General features: G+C 39.4%; 1 long non-coding RNA gene across 2 annotated transcripts; it reads left to right on the top strand.

Moving 5' to 3' along the window:
* On the top strand, positions 1 to 24,127 carry LOC145721900 (uncharacterized). Of its 2 annotated transcripts, XR_014145906.1 has the most exons (6): positions 1 to 871; positions 8,312 to 8,431; positions 11,603 to 11,686; positions 15,922 to 16,060; positions 16,716 to 16,892; positions 22,739 to 24,127. It is a non-coding gene; the product is annotated as an uncharacterized LOC145721900 (long non-coding RNA). The 2 variants fall into 2 exon arrangements; XR_014145907.1 differs by lacking the exon at positions 11,603 to 11,686 and having other exon boundaries at positions 2 to 871.

A 24,127-nucleotide genomic window follows, 5' to 3' on the forward strand; every position in this document is an offset into this window, starting at 1 on the left:
CTGTGCCAGATAGTTTTCTAAGTGCTTTGCATGTATTAACCTGTGAAGTAGATTATTATTTCAATTCTCCAGACTAGAAAAAGTGGGGTACAGTGCTATAAGATAACTTCTCCAAGTCAACCAGCCTAGTAAGTGGTAGAGCCATTAATAAAATCTAGCCAGTCTAACTCCTGGACCTACCTTCTCAGTGGGTATCATGCGCTTATGTACTGTTGCTTACTTTTTTAGAAAAGTAACTTAGCTATCCTTTTTGTAAACATCCTTAAGTTTTGTGATCTCTGGTACTCTTTCCCTGTCATTCCTTTAAAGGGTACAAGAAAGATTTTAGATAATGACAGTGTTGGTAAAATTCCAGTCTGGGTTTCATTAATTCTAGTTTCTAGTCATCCTTTCTCTAAAACTGAATGAAAAGCTTTGTGACCAGAAACCTAAAATACCACCCTTACCAATGACCCTGTGGTCACAGAGGCTCCATTCCTGCCACAAAGTATATTCCAAACAGTTCTGCTTGAATTTCTGACACCTGAAAAAAGGCTTTTGGTCCTCAGAGCATGTAGGAGAATTTGTAGGTAGTTCAGTATAACCTCTACCACACTTTGAAAACCTCTCAATTTTAAGGTTTACTGCTGTGGTATATATCTCCAAACTTCCCTGTACTGGTGAATAGTTGGTTATGACAGTGAGCACCCAAGGATTCCTGTCTAAAAACCTCTTCTGTTTTTGCAGTGGATAGCCTGCTGAAATACACTGGCTATGGGAATGCTGCAGGACTGTTGGCGGCCAGGGGCCTCTTGGCTGGAGGAAGAGGAGATAATTGGTACTCAGAGGACGAGGACACAGACACTGAAGAATACAAAAATGCAAAACCAAAGTATAGTATCAAGTTTCTTTTCACCTAACTATGTCTGTGCCTTTGATTTGGTTATTTGCCTTTCACTTCTTTCGTCTCTCATTTTTCAAGTGTTTCTTTTCTTTTGTGGATTTGGAAGCTTTCCATTTAATAGTGTTTTTAGAGGCAATTTCATAGCTAGTGGCTTAAAGAGTGACTTCAAGTGATTGAGGAAGGATAATATTGTGAGAAATATTCTGCTGCATGCTCATTATCCTCTCCTAAGTATTTGGAAAAATGGTATTTTTAGATGTATACCATCATATACTTAAAAAGTATTATTGCCCACTTTTTGCTTTCTTTTCCATAAGGCTGAGATTTTATAAGGTATAACCGAGATCAAGTATTTAAGTTGGTTATTTGATGCTTCATTCTTTCTCAGAAATCTAAACATAGGTTCCATAAATTCTGATCTTCCCTCTTCCATAAAAGCCATATGAGTCAATAAAATGGTACATTACTAGCAAAAGGAAAGAAGTGTAGCTCCACAGTAAATTTTAATCAAAATTATTACTTGGGTAATAATCTTTTAACAGATGTATTATTGCACTGAGTAGGCTAACCGGAGACTCTATCAAGTCTTCCCTGAATCAGTGCTTAGAAATCAAAGACTAATTCTTCTCTTATCCCAACACAGACCACCTCTACTTTCTTCTGTTTCCTCCCCATCCTTTTTTTCCCCTTCTTAACCCCCCATCCCAGGTCAATTTCTTAGTTCCACTTATTAGAAGTTATCTGAGCTCAATTTTCTGGTTTCCGTTACTGAATGTTCAAAGGGTATGCCCTTTCCTTTTGGCATTATCGATGATGTTGACATGATAGGTTTTCTACTGGCAGTTTCTAGAATGTAATGAGGAACATGTGGTAGTTGATAAAGGATAGAAAATCATCTGCAAAATTAGGCTTTTTTAAATAAAATTTTGTATCCTTTTTTCTCTTATTAACATGGTTAAAATAGGCTTTTTTTTAAAAAGGATAGATTGTGCCCTGTTAACATGAAAGTACTAGGTTATCAGAAGGTAAAAGCAAAGATCATTCCTTAATTACACAAGACTTATATGGCCTGTATTCCTTGGCAAATCAGGCTGGGTAGGTAGCATCACTTTTAGTATCTCCAGTTCAGCCTCAGCAGGATCCTGTAGAGTGTGTCCTAGAAAAAAAAGACTTTTGGGGAAAAAAGCTAGCAGTGACTCTAAGCAGTACATTCTTAAGACTGCCACCATTTAGATGTTATAAATTGAGCATCTCTATCATGTAATTGAAGCTTAGATAGAGGAATCATACTTTAACCTTTCCCTAATTATAGAAGTCACCATTCTAAATTAGTCTTGCTAGCTCTTGATTTTTCTATTCCATAAACTATATTTTCATATCAGTTTAATATTTTATCTCTCTCCATTTGAGAAATTAAAGTATACCACTTGAGGTATACTTTCATATTTTTAAATGGAAGTAGAAATTATATTAGGCATATATTGTGTCCCAAGTTATGTGGACAAGTCAACTAAGATTTAAAAAAAGCTCTTAAATACTTACGGATAGTTGATGTCATTATATCTCAGTGTGTATTGTTGATTTCGTTTGGTAGATGATTTCTACCAGTGGTAATGATCACATATCTTACAAGCACCAGAATGCTACTATAACAAGAAATTGCTTGGAGAAAATATAAGAATGCTGGGTCTCTCCTAGTAGAATGGGAAACAGAAATGTGTTAGATTATGAAAGTGAGGTTAGATTTCAGGAGAGCACCTTTTGTTTAAATCAAGGACCATGATGTTTGGTATTGTTACTGTCTTGGCTAGGAAGATTCTATACTTAGACCTTATTACATCCCTAGTTGGAATCTTCTTCAGCCTTTGGACCTGGCCTATACTGTTCATAGGAATGGAGTGTTAGTGTGGTCAGAATAGTCACCGTTGTGAAACCTTGTTGTGTTTCTTAAACATTGTTCATGACAAGTATAAATATGTGTTTCTCACATAGCATTACATCTTTCCCCTTCAGATAGATTTGCATCTGTTTTTTTCTTACATCTTCCCTCTTTCAGGTGAAACACTCTAGTGGGATGTTTGTTAATTTAAAATACTTATTCATGGGGTGCCTGGCTGGCTCAGTTGGTGGAGCATTTGACTCTTGATCTCAGGGTTGCGAGTTGAGGCCCCACGTTAGATGTGGAGCCTACTTAAAAAAAAAAAAATGCTTATTCAAATGGTCCTTGTGGAAGTGGTGGTAAACAAAGTACTTTGTAAGCAAGAGAACCCTTTGTGCTTTGGGGAGTTATCTGTAGCTCTCAAAGAACTTTTTCCCTAAAAATTATGAAAACTTTTTACCAGTCTAGTCCAGCTTATAAACTCAGCCTCTGAAAGGATTGCTTTCTCCCCTACCCTCTGATTACTCTTCACCAATCCGTGTTCTCAAGATCACGGTATGCTTTTCGTATGATGCATTTATTCACAACAGTTGCTAGTATTGGCAGAAGCAGAGAAAATGCCCTTTATCCAGTTGGCCCTAGTCCTGTTGTCAAAAATGTAAGTGGATTCTGATTGATGCACCAAGGTAACCTATAATCCTTTAGTGGAATCTGAAACCAACAATTGTGTGGAGCTTACGTTCAGGCTATGGGAGACTTAATTTCACAACCATCTTTTTTGTGTCAAAGTAAGTGTATTTAATGGACTGGAAATGGCTTTCTGCAATTAGCAGAAATATACTCATAGAATCAAGTTACATGCCACACAGGTTTTTGGTGTAAGTCTAGCCATGTTTGTTAAGTTTTCAGATAAACTTTGGTCCTGTATCAGAAAGAGAAATGTCTAAATTCTAACTTTTATACCAATTTTGTTGTGCCTCTGAGCATGGAGGCCCCTTGCCTACACAGGTGGTATAGTGTAACTAATATGGTTTTGTACATCATTCCAAACATCAGTTGAAAGATGTGTGCCTAATGACATTTGGCTCATTTTAGACCAGTGGCTTTCAGGCTGGGTATATAAGAGCCTAGGGGTTCAAAGAGGTATCTTTAAAGGTCTGCTAAATGGAGGGCAGAAGGAGGGGATGGCCAAGGTGGGCAGAACTCTAGGATACCTCCTTATACTCTTAATACCCTACACTAGTTCATAATCACATACAGAAGCTTAGAATCATTGTACTAAGCAACTCAGAGGTGTTTCCTTCTTGGCTATATTTCTCTCAGGAGTAGCTGTGGCAACAGCTGTATAATTTCTCCAGCATGAGACAAGAGACTTTCTTTGTCAAGATTTTGTTTTGTTGCTTTAACTCCCATTGTAATTGTCACCATTATTGAAGCTATGCCAAAAAATCTGTATTTTTATATTTCTTGAATTAAATGAACAAGGATATAGTAAATTTCCACTCTGTTCTTTTTATTGTTTTGTTAGGGGGCAAGTATTCTGGGGAGTTTTTCCTGGAAAGACATTTCTAGCCTTATTTGCATAGAACCTCTCCTTTCCCACCCCCCCACCCCATCCTGGCTCTGGGCTCACAAATACCTTTTCCTGAAAACCCTGATCCTTTCCTAGAGGTTGCAAATTGTCTCACAGTTAGGTTCTGTACTTGATGTTGCATTCATTGGTTATTTAGTTTTGTGTTTTTATTTTGTTTTACATAGTACTTCCCAATTACTTGCCAACATTTAGAATTCAGATATTTCAGATGGAAATTTGGATTTCTAACTTCTTTTGAATAAGTTCTAATAACATTAAGCCTGCATTTTCACATGGCAGGCAACTGGCTGATGGAGTTGAGTGGCGGTGGTCCCCATCATACCAGGCATAAGCTCCTCTGGTTTAACAGTGGATCCTTTTCATTCATCTTACCTGCTTAGCCTCTGTATAGATTTGCCCTTATAGCCAACTCTTCTTTAACCAGAATGCTTTGAGTAAAATTTAATCCCCACTTTTTAGAGATTGAAGTTAACTTTAATATAGCTCAGGGAAATCTTAATAGCTTTTTTGTTAAGTGACCTGGTACTGTTGATGTTGGGCAAATATAGCAACAATTTGAAAAGCAAAAGTCTTGAAATATATTTCAGCTTTTACATATATATTCATATGCCCATACCTTTTTATGTCTTAATCCCTTCATCACCAGGCCCATAACTGTGGTCAGTTCATGTAATGACCTTATATAATACAAAATGCTCGATGATACACTAACAAATGAGTTTAAATAATTCTTGTCACCTAACTGAAAGACATATATAATCATAGAATTGGAGTGCTGGAAAGATGGGGTAGGGGAACAGATAGGGTGAGACAAAATCATACCATAAAATTACCCAGTATAGTATCCGCCACAATTAGTGTACCTAAAGCATCTTAAGACTCAGAGTCTTAAAAACTTACTTTGGGTAAGTTTTGGCTCACTTAAACTTAACCCCAGAATTTCAGAGTCTTAAACTAACCCCAGAATTTCAGTGTTAAGATCCTGAAACCTAGAAAGTTAAGTCTTAGACTATACTATTTGAGGTTCTATAAAGGTGGCAAGTGATTGGTCAACTGAAAATAATCTACTTTATGAAACCTCACATCATTGTTACAGTGACTTACTTGTTTCCTCTTCCTTTCTGGGTAGGGAAACCACAGGAGTCTGGTTTGAAGTGGGGAGCAGGAGGGGAGACAATTTCCAAGTCTGCCTCCTGACCCCAAGCACATTGGCATTTTTCCTATGAGTGGCACAGTTCAGTGCCCCAACTTGTGTTTTCTGTGATATTGTGTACATTCTTCTGCATACTGGGGGCGGGGGGTATTGCATGAGTAAAGGATGGTAAATTCTTACTCTGTAAGAATGAATTTCTGCCTACTGCTTTTATGCTCAGTGAGCAAAGGATTTTGTGACTTTAGTAGCTAATTTCGGAGCAAGTCATTAAATCATTTTGGCAGCAGAGGACTTGAGGTCAGCTTGTGGAAAATGGACATCATTTCTATTAAGCCCTTTAAAGAACCAAAGAAAGAATCAAATGTGCCCTGATTCAGAAATTCATGTCCTGACTTTACATTGTGGATACCACAGAGCTTACCAGTGTATCCTCCTGACACATTTTTCCCCCCAAGGCAGATGATGGCTTGTGCTAATGTCATTATATTTTAAAACAGTCTGTGGATCTGATTTCTTAAATCACCCCTCCACTAAACTTGAGAAGAGGCGCCTTCTCTCAAGAGACAAATCGAACATGTTTTACATAGTTAATACGTCTACCTTCCCTTGTACTTTATTCTAAGGCCTGATTTCCTTTGTCTGCTTGGGAAGTAGTATGTGCCTATAATAAGTACCTTTACTAATTTATTTATAAGACTCGTTTTTCGAATTTAGCAGGTGGCAGAAAGTAAACCAGTGAAATGTTCTGTTGTGATAAGCCTAAGCAAATAATAGATGGGTGGTGGAATTACATTTTCAGTGTGGCATCTGGATACATCTTAAAAATGCTGTAGTTCTCTGAAGCCTTGTCTAGGTTCCATTTGTTCTTGACTTTGGGAACTATGATGACCCCATTTCAGTGTATTTGTTAATGACCACTAACTAGAGGCCTTTTTCTCTTCTATTATGAGCACCTAAAAAACAAAACAAAACAAAAACAAAAAGAGGGAATAGTAGCACACAGTGAGTGTCTGAAGTTGGCACTCTAGCCCTGTGTGGTTCTTAACCTCATTGTTTATCAAAATCACCAGGAAAATAAAATACATAGATTTAGTTGGTCTCAGGTGAGGCCTAAGCCTTTTCTTTAAAGTTTACCAGGTGATTCTAATGTGCAGCCTAAGCTAAGAATGACTGACAAGCCTGTGAGTTTTCAGACTATTTCCCAGAGTTCCTAAAAGTACCTCAGGGGCAAACTTAAGAGGAAGCAAGTAAGTACAAACATAAGGGGCTTTAGGCCTCCACTTTGCTTGACCACCCCATCCCCTCTTCTGCTTGAGCAGTTCCACTTTGTCTATTTTATATATGGGCTTTCTGTGTAGATTTCATTTGTTTAAAAAAAGGCAGGGGGAGGTGGATGGGTCGATCCACTGCTTTGAAGAAAAAAAAAGTTTTTTAATCATGGCTGTAGACGTAGGTCTTAAGCAAGACTGTTAAAACAGATGTTTTAGATCTGGCTTTTGAGGATGCTGAGCACTGAGTCCTACCACAAAAATCTGAATATCATGTACCCCCTGAGGAATGTAGAAAAAGAAAAGGAAATCTTTTAATAATAGATAATAGTACCTAGTAACCTAGCCCTTTTACTACTCAAATGAGAAATCCCTGGTCAGTAAAGAAAGTTAACCTGCCCAAGTCAAAGTCTAAAGCAGGGCTTGCAAGCTAGCCTCCAGAGGACCTATTTGATTACAAGGTCTTTGTTTTGGCCCACAGGATTCTACCTCCTGCCACTTTAGACTGGTACTGTCCTCAAGTTTACTCCAGTCCCCAACACTCCACACTATTTATGGTTGACCAGTTCACTCATTCGCTTATCCTGCAGGCCTGGCCACTGAAAGCATTTGTGTTTGTAGACCCTAGAAAGCAATTTATTAGCAATTTGCTGTTTGTTTTTAATGATCAAATGAAATATCCCTGCAAACTGTCCATACTTGGCTGAAACAAAATGCCGTAACCTCTTGTCTACTTTTCCAGAAAGATGTTTAAGTTATAGATATTTAGCAGCCATTGAAGAATTTTCTTTCATCTCCTTTAAAAAAAAAGTGTGGCTTTCATCTAAGAGGATAGCTTGTTTGGTATTAGAACTTCGTACAAAGTTTATGGGACATACACATTTTAAGTACTTTATTATTTCCAGAAAGTCAGATGGTATACCTGTCTCTTGGTAGGCTAGATTTCATTCTTTTTTTTTTTTATCTAGGTCAGATCAAATCTAATTAAAATTGTTCTTCTGCTTTATCTTTTATTATTTGAACACTCACTGCCTTCTGTGGTCTCACTAATGGACTAATTTCCTGAGATGATAAATCGGCATGCTTTCATTTTCAGATTTCAGCCTCTCTGCCATCATTTTTCCAGTTTTTTTGACACGTGTGTTTTATGCTGTATCACAAAATGGATTTCTCCTACTCTGAAATCATTTGTCCCCTTAAATTAATAAACTATGCATCCAAGGATATTTATCCTAACGGCACCAATCAAATTTCATATTTTTAAAAAGCAGCCATGCCTTTAAAAAAACAAAGTTGGCAAGTCAGCTATTGTTTTTTTTTTTTTAAAGTAAAACTACCACCCATTTCCCAAAGCAAATTAGTAGAAGAAGCAAATTTTTTAAAATTCCTATAGTAATTCTATACTACAAAATTGCTATTATTGCCAATTTTTGGCTATTATACTCTTTCTTATTACAACTTACAACTTGGACCAGAAAGTATAGAAAGAGCATAATTTTAAAACATACAGCATAACTTTTTTTTCTTTTTGTAGCATTAATCTTATCACTGGTCATTTAGAGGAACCAATGCCAAATCCCATAGATGAAATGACAGAAGAACAAAAAGAATATGAAGCCATGAAACTTGTCAACATGCTTGATAAACTTTCCAGGTATTGTATTCCCATCCATTTTCTGCTTGGTTTCTAAAAATGTTCTATTTCTTTGTCTCTCTTACTGAGAGTTATCATGGAACAGCAACTCTGGAAATCCATGTTAATTGGAACAGGGTGGCCCGGGCAGCAGTAGGTCAGATCTCTCTTGGCTACCATGGTTTTTCTACATGTGCCGCTTCTGGATGTGCATTCTTAAACATTTAAACTCTCAAAGCTAGGACAGTAACTACTAGATCACTGTGATATTTAACCAACTAACCTCCCTGTCTTCAAAAAGATGCTATGAGTTAGGTTCAATGATTTTGCTGCTTCTTGTATTTTTTGTTTTAGTCTGTTTTGGTTTTTGTTCCAAATCATTATGCTTTTTTTTTCCCCCCCTCATTTTTGATGTGCAAGTTGGCAATTCTGTCTTTTTGGGTTGCTGCTGATACCAAGAATTCTAAAATGTCATGCACCCAACAGGAAAAAGTGAAAAGGAATAGCTCAAATTAAGGGTTTTCTGAAAGCAAGTGCTTATATTAATTAGGGGTTCTAAAGCCAATCTCCCCTTCCCTTCTTGCTTCACACCGCCTTCCCTTCCGGAAATAGCCAGTCTTGAAAATACTTAAGTCAAATATATACTAATCAGCAACTAGTCATCTTGGAGGGGTTACTAGAAAATATTAATTCCTTTCACACTTGCCTGAATCGCTCTATTTTCTAGTCATACATTGAGTCCCTGTCTCCTTTAAGCCATCTTGAGTGAGTGCTTCTGTGTGTTGGGGCAGCTGCCACTTAAAGGTGTATTTCTTCTGAGCATCTCCTTTTTCACAGCAACTATGTAAAGGCTAGTATCCCTCAGTCAGAAGAATCCAGGGAAAGCCAGAAAGCCAACCATTATAGGGAAGGGTGGTACAAAGAAACAAATAGAGGTTAAGGCACAGCAGGAGGCTGACTGACATGGGGAGTATGACAAGTACAGGGAGACACGGCAGAGTCTGAGCTTTTTTCAAATGATGCTGGGAATGTGGTAGTAGTTATATAGAAATAAACAGCTTCATCATCTAGATCACATCCACAAAGCTAGTATGACTAGAATTTAGTGACTTCCAGCTAGTCCTTTTGAATTTCCATCCTTTCCCAAAGAGGTTAGAATCTACAGCTAACTATGCTCACAATCTTCAAATGACCTTTGTTTGCAAATGACATTCTCCATACCTTCATAGAGAACTGACATGTTCCTTTACCGAAGGAATTACAGTCAAAGAGAAGATACTGTTGGCAAACGTACAGGAAGCAGAATTACAAGCTCTGAATGAATATATAAACGTAAGATTTGTGCTTGGCTACTTCTGAAAGGATCTGATGTAGCTAATGAAACAGTGGTGCAAGTATAAAAGTTAGGATGAGAACCAACAGAGTCCATCTAGTAGAAGCTGGAGAGGGAAGTGTTAATAAGGACCTATGTGGAGCATATCAGTGTGTTAGGACAGTAAACAAGTTTCATAAATTTCACTCCAATAATAGGAGTCCTTAAAAGAGAACACAGATGCTGTTCAACTGCCTATATCCCTGAATGAGTAAACTCCAAACTAGGAAAGTGGGAGATGGGGGAAGGACTGCCTAAAATAATACAGTATAACCCAGGTACTTGACTTACTGAAAGAGATAAGATCATTTCATAAGGCATCCCTATACAAGGGACAGAAAACGGTGCTAGGACCTTCTTTTAATCCCAGGGGAATCCACATATTCTAGAAGCTGCCAACAAATAAATACACAAATGTCAAGTTTGAAGTATCCAAGCTTCCACTTGATTTAAACTATGCCTCAAAGAAAATGTGTACTCACCCAGAAACACCCAGAAGATGCCCAACTCAATCTGAAGGTGATACTGATTTTTGCACGAATAAAACAGAGCAAATATGTCTTGTGTTGGCTTTGATGGTACCGATTTTGCCATTAAAATTGAAGCTAAAGGCAACTTTAAAAATAGTCCTAAATCACAGATTTTTTGCATGACGTGTGGTGGGTTTTTTACATTGTCTGCCTTTGTGTGTGTGCTTTCTAACATTTGCTCTCACTAATAATCAATGACAAAACTGTATGGAGATCAGCAGTGGGCATTCCAAAGCAGGAATGCAAAGAATGAAGCCATTCTTTATGCGTCTTATATGTTTGTCTTAAGTTTCTTCTCTCTCTTCACTGTTGATTTTTGGTTTTTGGTTTTTTTGAGGTAGAGGAGATGGCATAGAGCTAAAGTAGACTAAGTTCAGTACAATTCAGGGAACATTTATTAAGCAGCTACTCTGTGCAAGGCACTGTGCTAGGAAGATGAGGGAGATTCAGAGAATGTGACAGGCTCTGCCTTTGGAAAACTCACATTCTAGTGAAGGAAATGGCTATAATCTGTTCTAAAATACAAGGTAGATGGAAATAATGACAAAATAAGGTCTATGTTAAACTGTAAACACCCAGGAAAAGGAGCAGTTCATTCTGTCTGGATGAATCAGGGACGATTTCACAGGGAAGATAGCATTTGTGCTGATTCTTGAAGTTTAAAAGGTATTTAATAGATAAGTGGAGAAATGACCGTTCATTCCAAATAGAGGGAAATCTACTCCTGTCAATAAGATAAACCTTTGGTATTCATATACTGCATCTTTCTTCCAAAAAGCTCAGGTTGTTTTATCATTATTTGATTAATATAATCTGTTATCAGATTTCTAATTGGGGGAATCCCAAAGAATTGCCCCAAACATTTCCAAGCTAATGACGTGATAATCCATTTCAACAGTTTACAAAACACTTCCACATACATTCTCTTTCTAGCTTCATACCAAAGTGAGACTAGGAACTTCATTTTCCAGAACTCAAGACCTTTGCTCTGTCCACTGTGCTACTGTGTCTGTCTGTTAGAGTCAGTGTTTGCCAGAACACTTCCTAATCATCCTCTTCAGCATTGTGGTACTGGTTAGTTCCCTCAGCTGTCACTCTGAGGATGTTCTTCATCCCACCAAGTCTTTATTGTGCTAAGAGTGTACTGTAGCTTTGTCTGATTAACTTTTCTTCTCAAAAATGAAATCATTTTCTCCTGGGCCTGAATTGAAAGGCATGTGAGTAAAGGCTAGATTGGAGGTGACGTGGCCAATGAATGGACACTAGACACTTCCTTTTTTCCATCCATAGGAGAGCAGATGTGAAGGACCTGCACCAGGATGGTGGTTAGCAACAGTGGCCCGTGCCAAAGCACTTACCAAAGTGATGACTAAGGTTGGTCATGCCAAGTACTGTTACTGAGCCTGGTGTAGGGTACAGATGCCATCCACTACCAGAACTATAAAACCACCAATGCAAAAATTAAAGTTACATTTCCACTTTGCCTCCATGCTGGGCATAGCGACTGCTGCAAGGAGCTCACTACCTTGGCAGCTTTATCGTAGCTCTATTTCCAAGGACACCGGAGAGATTCATGCTCAAACATTTTCTTCCCATTGAATACCAACTGACTTAGTAGTATTCCTAGTGAGTGTGTGTGTGTGTGTGTGTGTGTGTGCATAAGGATTGTATTTGTGACAGATGTAGGTAAGGGGATTGGCAGTGGACCTGGAGGTCATAAGAGTTTGAAAATAATCTGAACCCTATAAATCCCATCATGTCTAGCTAGTACAGTGCCTTGTACCCTGTGGTTCCTCTAGTGTGTGATGATGAAATAATGAGCACAGCTGATCCCCACATCTATAGGCCAGTTTTTTGCTCTATAAAATAGCCTACATGGTTTAAGACTTTATACCTTTGTCAGTTCCATTTCTTGGCCAGATATGATAAAATTCAAGGCTGGAAAGGAATTCCATAAAGGTACTTTGGCCCATGACTGACTCATTTAAATATTGGGGCACATAATTTCTTTAAAGTGATCATTGTAATATATGTCATAAGCATTAAGGCCTGAGGCATGAGATTAAAAATGTTCAATGAAGCTTTCTATGTGAGAGCAGAGGTGAAAGAGGGGATGAAATTTGCCTCCCTTTCCACCTCCTCTTTCCTTCTTTGAATTGGAAAAAAAGCCCCCGCAACTTAAGTGGGAGATTAGAATGGGGACTGTGTGGTTAAGCAACTCCAGTGGGTCTCATACAATTGCGTTCGCCTTAGCTACAGCATACAGCTCATGTATAATAACGCAGCCTCCTCCAGAAGAAGGGAGAAAGGATTGATTGGCTTAAGCTTAAACTAACCAAAGGAAATAATATTTCAAGTTTCAGTTTTGTTTTGACTTTTCTAATCCCCTTTAGTTCCTTAATTGGAACCAGGCACTGATTAATCTTCTACTGCCATCCCTCCCCACCCCCCCACCCCACCCCACCCCACCCCACCCCAGTCACATTAACAAGGTACATTGCCGTTTTGCTTATACATTCTATCAGAATCTAAAATTTACATTTAATTGTTTTCCCATTTCTTCCTTATCTATTATATTTACATATATATATATTTGCCAGCCATTGTGCAGTATTTGGGACATGGCTTTCTTAATAAATGCAGGTTCCAAATATGGGAATAGTTCCCTTTAACCCAGAGATTATTTTTAGACTTACTAAAGCTGGGATGGGCTGACTGAGAAGTAATATGTAATTTTTTTCCCTATGAATAATTTACTCTGCTTACAAAAATATCAGCAACTGTGATCACACCCACCTTTATGATAAGTTAGTCAAGGACATGTTTTTCAGGTATGTTTCAGAAGCATCCAATTTGTAAAGCATTGTGAGATCTATTGTAGGTACAAAAGTGTAAAGATCTTAATTGTTTATATCAGAAAATCTTTTAGATCTGTGCTGTCCATTACAGTAACCACAAGCCATATAGGACTACTGAGCACTTGAAATGCGGTTAGTCTGAATTGGGATGTCCTATAAGGGTTAAATACTCAGGCTTTCAAAACTCAGTATAAAAAGAAAAATATAAAATATCTCAATTGTTTAATATGGATTTTATGTTGAAATAATATTTTTAATATACTGGGTTAGCAAAATATATGAAAATCAATTTTACCTATCTTTTTCAATCTGGCTACTAGAACAGTTAATATTACGTCTGTGGCTTGCATTTGTAGCTTACATTATATTTACGTGTGGCAGCACTATTCTGCATTGTTAAAGTACACTGTAAGGTTGCCTGGAAATTCAATTAAGGGAACTTGGATCCGGTTAAATTAATATACCCTTAAAGTAGCAAGGGAGGATTAATTTGAGAAACTTGATATTGTGTATCTTTAGGTTATAGAGGGCCCTTCCACTGGCTAGACACCTCTAAGTAGGATGTCATATGACCTTTGTATTGCCTGTTGGTAGTCACTGTTCTTTAACCTCAGTAGTAGGAATGACTACTTTGAACTCTTAGTTTAAGCACTAGCTGAAATGGCTTCTATCTGTTAGAGAAACATCAAGTAAGAATAATGTCCCCTGTCTGTTTACAGGTGCTCGTAGTTACCTTCCTTCAACTTTTAAGTCTTTCTAATTGGGGAAAGCATGTAAGAACTTCTATTTCTCCTGCTTTATTCAACAGTGTCAGTTGGCATGCTGATCTCTTATTAATATTTATTTTGCTAATTTAGACAACAGGATAGAAAAATTCTGTAGAAAAATTACCAAGAAATAAGAATACTTTCACTTTAGTTTTAGGATAAAACTAAATTTGATTCTTTAGCACTGTCCCTAACCTCTTTCTACATATTTTTTTAACCATGCTGTTTAATGTGAGGTAGGTAACAAATTTTTAGAAGCTTTGCATGTGATCTTCTAACAGAAACAAGGATAAAAGACTAATATTTATGTAGTGCTTTCAAGTTTAAAAAGCGCTTCCATATACATATGATCTCTAATGATCGGTGAAGCAGCCCTCTGTATTAGATAGGGCAAGGAGTGTTTCACTGAAGAATAAATGGGACCAATCATTAAGGGACTGACCCAAGATCAGGCATATCTTGGTTAATGACATAGTCAATACTCAGTTCTCAGTCTTAAGACTCCAGATCTTACGTTATTTTGAAAAAATGACCAACAGCTCTCAAAAATGTGTCAGTCTGATTTTAAAAAAGATGTTCTAAATTTTAAGAAAATGCAAAGCATGAAGACAGACGGTAAGCGTATTTACCGGAGAAGAGAATTAAGATTTGGAAGACATGCATTCCTGCTTTTTCATTCCATAGTTGAGGTCTTCTCAAAGATCAGGTGAGGTGCTAAAATAAATAGTTTATATCAAACACACACATACACACACACACACACACCTTTATATGAAGGAAACCAGTAAAATTGCTATGACTCTGTGTTAATATGAGTTATTTTAATTATTTTAAAAAGAATGATTACAGGTATTCTAACAAATTCTTATATTTAATGCAATCACATTAAGAAAATCTAACTTTAAAAAGGCTTCCCAGTGGCACTATTTAGGCAACTGCCAATTACCTTTATAAAGTAGAAAGTAGTCCAAAGTAGTGGACAGTATGCCATATCCATTTGTCATGGAAATATTTTTATGCTACATATTTACCTTCCTAATTGTACCCAGTCCCAAAGCACAATGGTGAGGTCTGAGGGAAGATCTCAGAATTGTTTTGAAAGAGGCAGCCTGAAGACCTCAAATTTGCTATGGAAAAGCCACCATACCCCTCCAAATGTACTGGGTTAGTGGCTTAGTGAAAGATCAGTGTACCCAGTCAGCACTAGGAAGCCATTAGATGGGAAATCATGAAAGATGAAGGATCAGGGTCCAAGCCCAAATGACATTCTTGCCCAGCATGTAACTGAACATGTTAAGCAATGGCCAAAGTTATAATATTTTTCTATGAGAAAAAGGGGTTATAAACACTTGTAAGCATATCAACAAGTTATTAGGTAGTCCACTGTACTTCGGTGGATTATGGACTGTTCCAGTGATGCTGAAATCTTGAAATAAGATGCCCTCTCAGACTTGGAATTAGAGCAGATTACAGAGCTGCTTTCTCCGGGCTAGCACAGGCTCCATTCTAGCAGGCATTTTTGGAAAAGCTCTGTGTTCATTAAAAATGTTTTATTTATTTACCAGTTTCTCATCCTATCTTTCAGATGTATGAAATGGCTAATTTAAAATGTGAGGGTTCTTTTTTTCCAAGCCAACCTTACATTAAGAGCAGGAATCCCTGTGCCACAGAAATGGTTCCCAATTATCCCGTCTTGGGTTTTGTTATACATTGTACAGAAGTCAACAAAACAAGTATGTAACAGAACCTGCCTAAATAGCAGCCGCCCTCATTAGAAACAGAGAATTAATCAGGGGGCGATTGAAGGAAGCAATGCCTCACAGGTTTCCCCCTTTCTTCTTTTCTAATCATAGAACAAAATATATTACATAAAAGGATCGGAACTATTATGCAGTACTCAATTAGAGGGAGGTGAATAGGTCTCTAACATGCTGTTTTATCAAAAGAGCAGACTGGTGTTTGCATGACTGTTGTTTCATTACAGACCCTGTCATTAATTCCATGTGTCAATACTGCCCTGTAGTACACAGAGCAGACAAGAAAGAAGAGCCCTTGAAAACAAGGGAATGATTTTTGAGTCGTTATCAAGCTAAGTGGCAAGCGGGAAGCTGAAACTCGTATAGGTAAATTCGAAGGGACTCTTGGGAGATCTGCAAGTGGGAAACAAGAATGCATTTTACCAACTGCTTAATTATGTCCTGTTTTTCAACAAGTACACTTGAATTGAATGCTTTGTTTGTATTGCACAAAAACATGTGCTGTGGGCAAGAGTATTCTCTTGCTTCCAGGTCAAGTAAGGTGTTTTATACACATATATACATCTGGCCTATTCTATAATGTGCGATTGGGTATGTTAGTACTGAGCCCCAATATTGCACTGTCATTTCTGGGGGAAAGACTTACTTACATAGGAACCAGAAGCCCTAAGAAATGGAACCTTCTCTAAGGTTCTGAGAAATTATGTAAGCCCAGGCATCCCAGAGGACCACCCTTACAGGGAAATGGTGGCTCAGGAAAATGTTAAAATATATCTGGGGGAAGAAAAAAAAATTTTTAAATATGGTATAAATCCCATAATCTTCCCCCCCCTCCCCCGCCAAATCTTTAAGAAAGTATTTTTTGGTTTCCATTAGCAGTCCCAAGGGTTAGGCTGGGGCAAAATAGGGTTTCCTTTCTTGGACGTGCTTTATCTATGTCCTCGTGCCTGGCCAAGCCCTTATAGATTATGGTTCCTTATCGTTTAGTAAGATCAAATTTCTAAATGATGTTTCGTTCCAGTTGAACATTCTTGGAGGCTTATCTCTTCCCTGGCCAGATGCCTGATCAGATGAGAAGCCCGCCATGATACTGTCACAGTGCCTAGAATGGGCTCTTTATCCAGTAGACATCACTGTACTTTTTGATGATAACGAGGGCAGTCTTAACTTGTGTTAAGGCCTGTGTATAGCATTAAAGGTAAGTATGAAGGAGTTGTTGCTATGTGAATATCTTAATCCTGATGCACATTTCAATATACAGTATCTCCGTTTAACCATGATGTACATAATATCTGACACCTAGCCATCCTTTTTAGATGTGACCTTCATATATTTAGGGCCAGTAACTCTTCATGAAATGGCCTGCTTAGTGAGGGCCATGACTGAATTTAGATCCTTCCTTGTAACACTTGCCATTGCTTTGATTTACTTTTGTAATCATTCTAATCATCTGCCAGTAGTTTTGCAGAAAGGATTTCCGGTCTTGGTGTCGGTCAGTTACAGGTAGGATGCTATGTTTGACTCTTAGTTTTAGAATATGTATCTTGATTAGAAACAAAGGCTTAGCAGTATTGAGTTTTAGTGTCTTAAAAACCTAGCAGCTTTTTAAATAGAACAAAATTACTTAGTAGCCTAATATTTAGACTCTTAGAATAGAATCTTGGGGATCATCTTGTCCAACCCCTTCATTTTATAGATGGGTAGACTCAAGCCCTGAGAAGGAAATGACTTGCCCAAGGACACCCAGCAAGTTAGAGGAAGATCTGAGACTAGAATCTAGACCTCCCGATGCCCCAGTATGTAAGAAACTGAGTCTACACCAGTTAGTGGTTGGGAATTCCAGGCTGTGTGGTACAAAGGGGGCCTGATTTCTGCTGCACTGTCAGAATGTCTAATGACATTGACTCATCAGGGAAATAATAATTAAAATAATATAAGGATTCTTGACAAATGGTTCTCTACCATTCTCCATTTATGCCATGACCAATGTATTATAGCTTCTTAATAAGCATTTACTGAGCACTTACTGTATGTCCCCAGACTATACTAGATACTGCAGATCACAGTTAGATAAGACATGGACTCTGCCCTCAAGTTGCTCACAGTCTAGCAGAGAACAAGAAATCCTTGGAAAGCATTATGCAGAATTTCCTGTAGAAGGCTAATATCTTTCCTAACTTTGTAGATCTTGATGATGAAAATGAATTTTCTACCGAAAGATCTAGCTTTTCTCTTGATCATGGTTTATTTATTAGGAGTCCCATAAAACACTATACATTCCCTTTCTGTGAAAGTACAAGATAACATCAAGTGCAACTCAGTTTAGTCCATAAACACTTACACAGGATCTGCTGTTGGCAAGGCGTTGTGCTAGACACATAGGGGTATGAAAATTGAATACTTATAGCATAGAACATTTTCTTTTTCATGTCAGGGCAATACTGTTTCATAGCTTTCAAACTTTGTAATGAGAGTTATTTTTAATAAATATTTAGATGAAATAGAAGACAAAAATACCTCTGTAACTATAATCCAGACTTGTCAGCCTAGGATTTCAAAGTCTCCATTCAGATCCTCTTTTGTACCCCAGGTCTGTTTTGAGCTTTCTTTTTCCTTTACCTCAGCCAAACCAGCCTGCTTGCCAATCTCTGCACACAACTAACTCTTGCTTCTGCGCCTTTGCTTGACTAATTCTTCTGCTCCTAGGATGCCTTTCTCCCCATGAATCCATGTCCATCCCTGCCATTATAGTCTGGCCCTGAGTCTGTCTCCTGCAAGGAGCCTGTGATCAGCATCCCCACCTCCTCCTGTGTCTCTCCCACATGTACCTAACCCAGATGATGGTGGAATAACATTTCTGTGGTATTCGTTAATGCTTCCCATTCTCCGTCCACATCTTGCTGATCTAGATATCTAGATATAACATCTTATTAAATGAAACAGTGTAGTATAACCAGGTCATTCATCAGACATTTTAGGAGTGAGTCTCTATATCAAAGATTTCATTTGGGTATTTGTGGGCTGTTAGTTGCATGATAGAGAGGAAGATTAGAAACGTTGAGATGGGAATGTGACAAGTAAGGCTGGAGTCTAGCAGAAAGAACAGTCACATAGCTGTGGGAGATCCTCTCTCGTTCCACTCCCAAACAGGACAAGAAATTCCTTTAAACATGTTTTAATTACAATAAGAGTATATTGATGAACTGTCAAGCTAGGGAAAGCAGGGCTCTGCCTGTTAATCATCTCAAGCTTGTTGATCTGCTGTTCTGTAATTCTTTTAATATTGTTTAATGTGTGTGTGTTTTATCTTCTGAACTGACTAAAAGCTTCTTGAGGACAGGGACCATGTCTTTTGCTTCTGCATATTCATCCCCCCCACTTACTCCCAGAGTGCCCTACGCAGCTTGGGAAAGCCTCCCATAAGCACATAAAGACAGGAAATGCAACTTGCTGTTCCACCTACATTCCAGCCAGTACACTACAGTTTATATGTATAGTGACCTTTTGCCTTAATGACAGCTCAGTGAGGTGGGTATTTCTATCCCAGTTCTACAGATAAGGTAATTGAAGTTCAGAGAGTTCCAGGTCTTACTGTTAGTGACTGGTGGACCCAGGATTAGAACCTAGGTCTGTCCGATTCCAAAACCTGTGTGTGCCTTTCACTGTACCACAATAATAATAACTAATATTTAGGACTCGTTTGCAGTTCATAGAACTCTATGACCTACATCATTGTTGTTATTGCCACCACCACTGGTTCTGTTATGGTTACTCCTCACATCATCACTAGGAATTAGGTAGAACTAGTATTAGCATTATCCCCATTTCACAGACAGGGAAACTGAGACTCAGACTTGCCCAAGATCACACAACTGGTAAGTGAATAGCCAAGGCTCCAAACAGACTTCCTAATTCCAGATATTTTTGTTTTTGTACACTGTATCACATTGCTATCTTAATTCATTTGCACAAATGCATAATTATATGGCCAGTTAGCATGACACCTCTCCTACAGAGGTGTCTGTAAGTCCAGGCATCCTGTGGAGCCCTCAGAGGGTGATACAAAGGACCCAAAAAATAAATGCTTGAGAAGAATAGTTCACAGGTGAGATTTAAAATATGGGCCCCTTTATCCCATAGACAGGTTCCTATAATTTGGGCATGGGACTTCTGTAATGTTCTTAATTATTTCCATCATGAAATTGGAGTAGGGATGAAACCAATGGACTTGATTTGAAAATATTCCTCCTAGATTTGGAGAAGGTGATAGCTACTTTGTACAGCTGGTAGCTAGCGCAGCATCATCCTGTTGTCACAGAGGTGGAGTCATGTTGGTAGTGGGGCAGGGCGGGGGCCTATCCCCCCAGCGTCTCATCACCATCTCCGTAGAAGTCCTCTGGTCCCATCCAGGGTTCTGCTTCTATCTACCCCGACCCTTCGCTGCCTAGCCCATCTTACTGTACCCTCTTCCACAGGCCCCTTTAGACCTGTCAACTTTCTTATCCCTCAGTGTTTTATTCCTAGCAGGTTAGCCCCTTGTCCTTTTACGTCATTAGTAAGCAGTGTCCAATATCAAAAAATCCTTTAGCACAAGCAGTTGGAACGAGGCAACTGTGTTGTAAAAATGTAGATATGGGGTATATATCAGTGCTAGAGGGAAGTTTTCATGGAAACAGGTTGTTTCTGGCTTTCACCTAAACATTTACCTGGTTGTCATGCAAGGGCCTCAAGCTCTTCATGTCCTGAGCGATGTCAGCATCTCCCCACCAAAATCTACTTCATCTGCCGTGTTCTTGCTCCAGTGAATTGTATCACCATCCTCTTGGTCATCTAAGCCGGAGGCCACAGGGACATTCTGCCCCTCCCCCAGTCTCTCCTTCAGCAGCCCTCTCCCCTTCCAGCGGGTCACAGCCCGAGTCCAGTAGCCTGTCTCCTGTCACACACACTGTACCATGACATCCTAATGACTGGTCTCTCTGCCACCAGGTTCTCCCTGGTCCAGTGCACCTTCCCCATTGCTGCTAGAGACACTGCCTTATAAAATAGATGTGACATCCCTTACAGAGCAAAACCCAGACTTACCCGCTAGACCCCAAATTACTCTTGAGCCTTACCTCCTGCCACTCCTTCATTGAACCTCACTCCTCTGCAAACACTGGGCCCTTTCACAGCTTCCTGGGAGCACAGAGAAAGAAATGGACACAGTCCAAAAAGGGATACAAAACACACAAGTAGATGGGACCATACAGAGCCCGTTGGTCTCCTTTGCCTCAGATGCTCTGTGCCTTCTTTGCTCGGCCTTGGATACCTTATTTGTGATGCCACCCTCCCTCCCCCAGGCAGTTCGGTCTGTGCTTCATCTCTGGAGCTGCCAGTTCTTTGTTCGTGATTCTGGGACAGCATTTACCCCATTATGTTTGGAGTTATTTTTCATATATGTTTCACCTGCTCCTCAAGGACCGTTGTGCCCACTCTTCCTTTCCCTGCCTAGTGTATGGCCTAGCTTCTGGCATGGAGGAGCTGAACAGACACTGAACAGCTGAATGCAGTGTGCTCCTGCAGTGTAGTTAGAGCAGTTAATCCAGAGGTGGTACACCACCAAGAGCGCTAGCCTGGGATGCAGGAAACCTGTGTCCCAGGTCCAGCTTGCCACTAGGTGTGTGACCTTGGGTAAGTCACTCAGTCTCATTCAGTAAACAAGGGGGTTGGACTAAATGATCTCTGAGGCCCCTTCAAGTTCTATGATTCTGACCCCATTTCTTGGACCAGGAACCACATCTCCTCCTTTATAACTCAGGAGCCTCAACATAGCCAGGCAGCCATCCCATTACTCAAATAGTCCTCTGGTGCTAGCCGAAGCTGCTCGATTCGGCTCCTGCTGGCTGAGCCAGGGACCACTGAGCTGTTCTAACCCCTCCCCAGGGGTTTCACTGCGCCTCTCACACCTCACACTGCTGTGCGGCCGGCCCTCCCCAGAAGGGAGCCCTTCTTTGTGCTGGCCTCCGGGACAACAGCAAGGAGGCAGAGGGAAAGCAGTTTTAGTGTCCCCTCCACTCCAGATCCCGCCAGCATTACAGCTGCTGCCGTGGGGCTTCCTGGTTATAGACATGTTCTCAGTGGGTGGTGCCCATTTCCTTGAGAAATAAATTTTAAGCAGCTCATGTGCCTCTTTGAGGCTACTCTTAAAGTACACTGCTGACATTTTGGGGGTGGGAAGAGGACTAGAGTTAGCAACTCAACAGGTACATTTGCCATAATCTCCATGTAATAAATAAGAGCCTATGAAAAGATTAAATAAATCTTTCCTAATGCTTTTTGATTGACTTAATCAATAATTAATCATCTTTAGATGAGGCTGTAACTTGTGGAGTAGATATAATTGGATTAGCTGAAAAGAGGCAGTTGGGGAGCTTTGAAGAGATTAAAATGGCTGTCAATCCCATAATTAAACTGCCACAAACAAAAGCAATGGTGTTTAAAAAAGGGAAAAAAAAAAGAAGGAAAGAGAGAAGGAAATAAAAGGGAGGGAGAAAGTTGGGGAGTCCAGTTGACTTGGACTGAATCGAGAAGTACTTATGTATCGCTAGAGGTTGGAGAGGCAAAATCAAATCCGACATTTATTCCACTGAACGAAATCCATAAGTATCAAATCAGCCACTTGATTATATGCCTGGCCCACTGGGACCCGTGAAATTTTGGCAGCTTCAACTTCACTAAAACAACGAATCCACAAAAGGAAAAAAAGTTAACTATTAAAAACAGAAGAGACCTGCTCCTTGTCCTGAGCCCATTTAGACCTTGACTTTTCATACTTTTAATTGGCTTAGTAGGTTTGGCCTGTGTGAATGAAGTCTTTTATCTCCCTCTTTTTCTTTCCATGCCCCTTTCATCTTTCCTGTTACAAACACACAGAGAGCTTGAGGAAAAATACTTTGGTTTTTAAAGACTTTTCTTTTTAAAAGGATGTGGATTTGGGCGGGGGGAGGGGTGTGTGTGTGATGCTGGTGAATACTTTTTTTTTCTCTCTTTTATCTCTTTTTCCAGGGAGGAGTTGCTTAAACCAATGGGACTAAAACCTGATGGGACAATAACGCCTTTGGAGGAAGCACTCAACCAGTACTCTGTCATCGAAGAGACCAGCTCTGACACAGACTAAAAGCGTCACCTGCCCAACTCTCAATATTGCTTTTATCAGCATCTTTTCTCTGTAGCTCCAGGGGAGTCTTTTCTCTAAAACATTTATGCCCTTGCTTTGGCTAGAAACACATTAACTGGTTTACTCGTTGAGAATCCAGCATATTTAAGAGGTGATCCTGTGTTTTCGCGATACCGAGGCGTTCGTACAGAGCTGCAGTTAGATGGAGTGGCAGGGGCTAACCACAGAAGAAGAGGAATTCCATTTCATTGGGATGGAACTGAAGGACTTCATCCTATAAAGCAGCCCTGGTTGAATCTGGCCATTCTGTTTGCCAAGGTTCTTAGAAGATGTAGTCGTGGCCTTCCTCTCTCGCCTGTGAAAGCTGCCCCCTTCTGAATCTCTCCAGCAGACGGAGCCACGTGAGAAGCAGAACGAGCCGCTAAATAAGGGCTGAGGCAAGTGACTTGTTAGATCAGGACTGATTACATGGAAGCCAAGCAGCTGCTCCATAAACCTAGTCCCACTCTTCAATTTTGTACAAATATGTGGAAATGCACAAACACGCACACACACAGCCCCAGACTTGCAAACTGATTACATTCTAAAAGTTTGTAGGTCCCTTATCGAGAACTTCAGAATACATTTCTCCCTCTAAAGGGTTATAAATGATGGTTTAGTTCTGAGGCAGCTACAGATGCCTATTTATTCTCTTACGTACCTTAACACTAGTACCATAGAACTGAACCCCCATCTGTATCATTGCATGGGAGCATGCATTCTGAGGTCTAACTCGGGGTGCCAGGAACACACGTCCTCCAACCCAGCAGAGAGGATGGGGACTCCCGGAGTGCTGGGAGTTCTCTCATGGCCTCTGCTGGGGGTGGAGGGGGTCAGCAGCCCCCATTTGTACATATAGGTCATTCATAGGTCACAGGTTGTACATTGGGACTGTGTGTGCGCTTGTGTGTGTGTTTGACCTTTCTACCATATGTGATCAGTTTAATGGTAACTTTATTTATTTAAAAAAAAAGAAACACAGTTACTGTTAAACTGATTAAGGCTGTTTATTTTTACTTTTAGAATTGGTCATATGAAGAAGTAGAATATGGACCCTGCAATAGACAGTGGGCCTAGTTCATCAGTGGCTAAAGCTGAAAGGGGTTGGTTTCCTTGTATATATGTCTGCATGGATGTATGTACATGTACGTACATGCATACATATATACACATAGATAATGTGCTTAACCACTGCCTTTTAAAACTTTAAATTAAATAAAACATTGGGGTTGATTCAA

Source organism: Leptonychotes weddellii, chromosome 5 (genome assembly GCF_054177405.1).
Source record: "Leptonychotes weddellii isolate Sample4059 chromosome 5, ASM5417740v2, whole genome shotgun sequence".
In the NCBI taxonomy this organism is placed as follows: domain Eukaryota; kingdom Metazoa; phylum Chordata; class Mammalia; order Carnivora; family Phocidae; genus Leptonychotes; species Leptonychotes weddellii.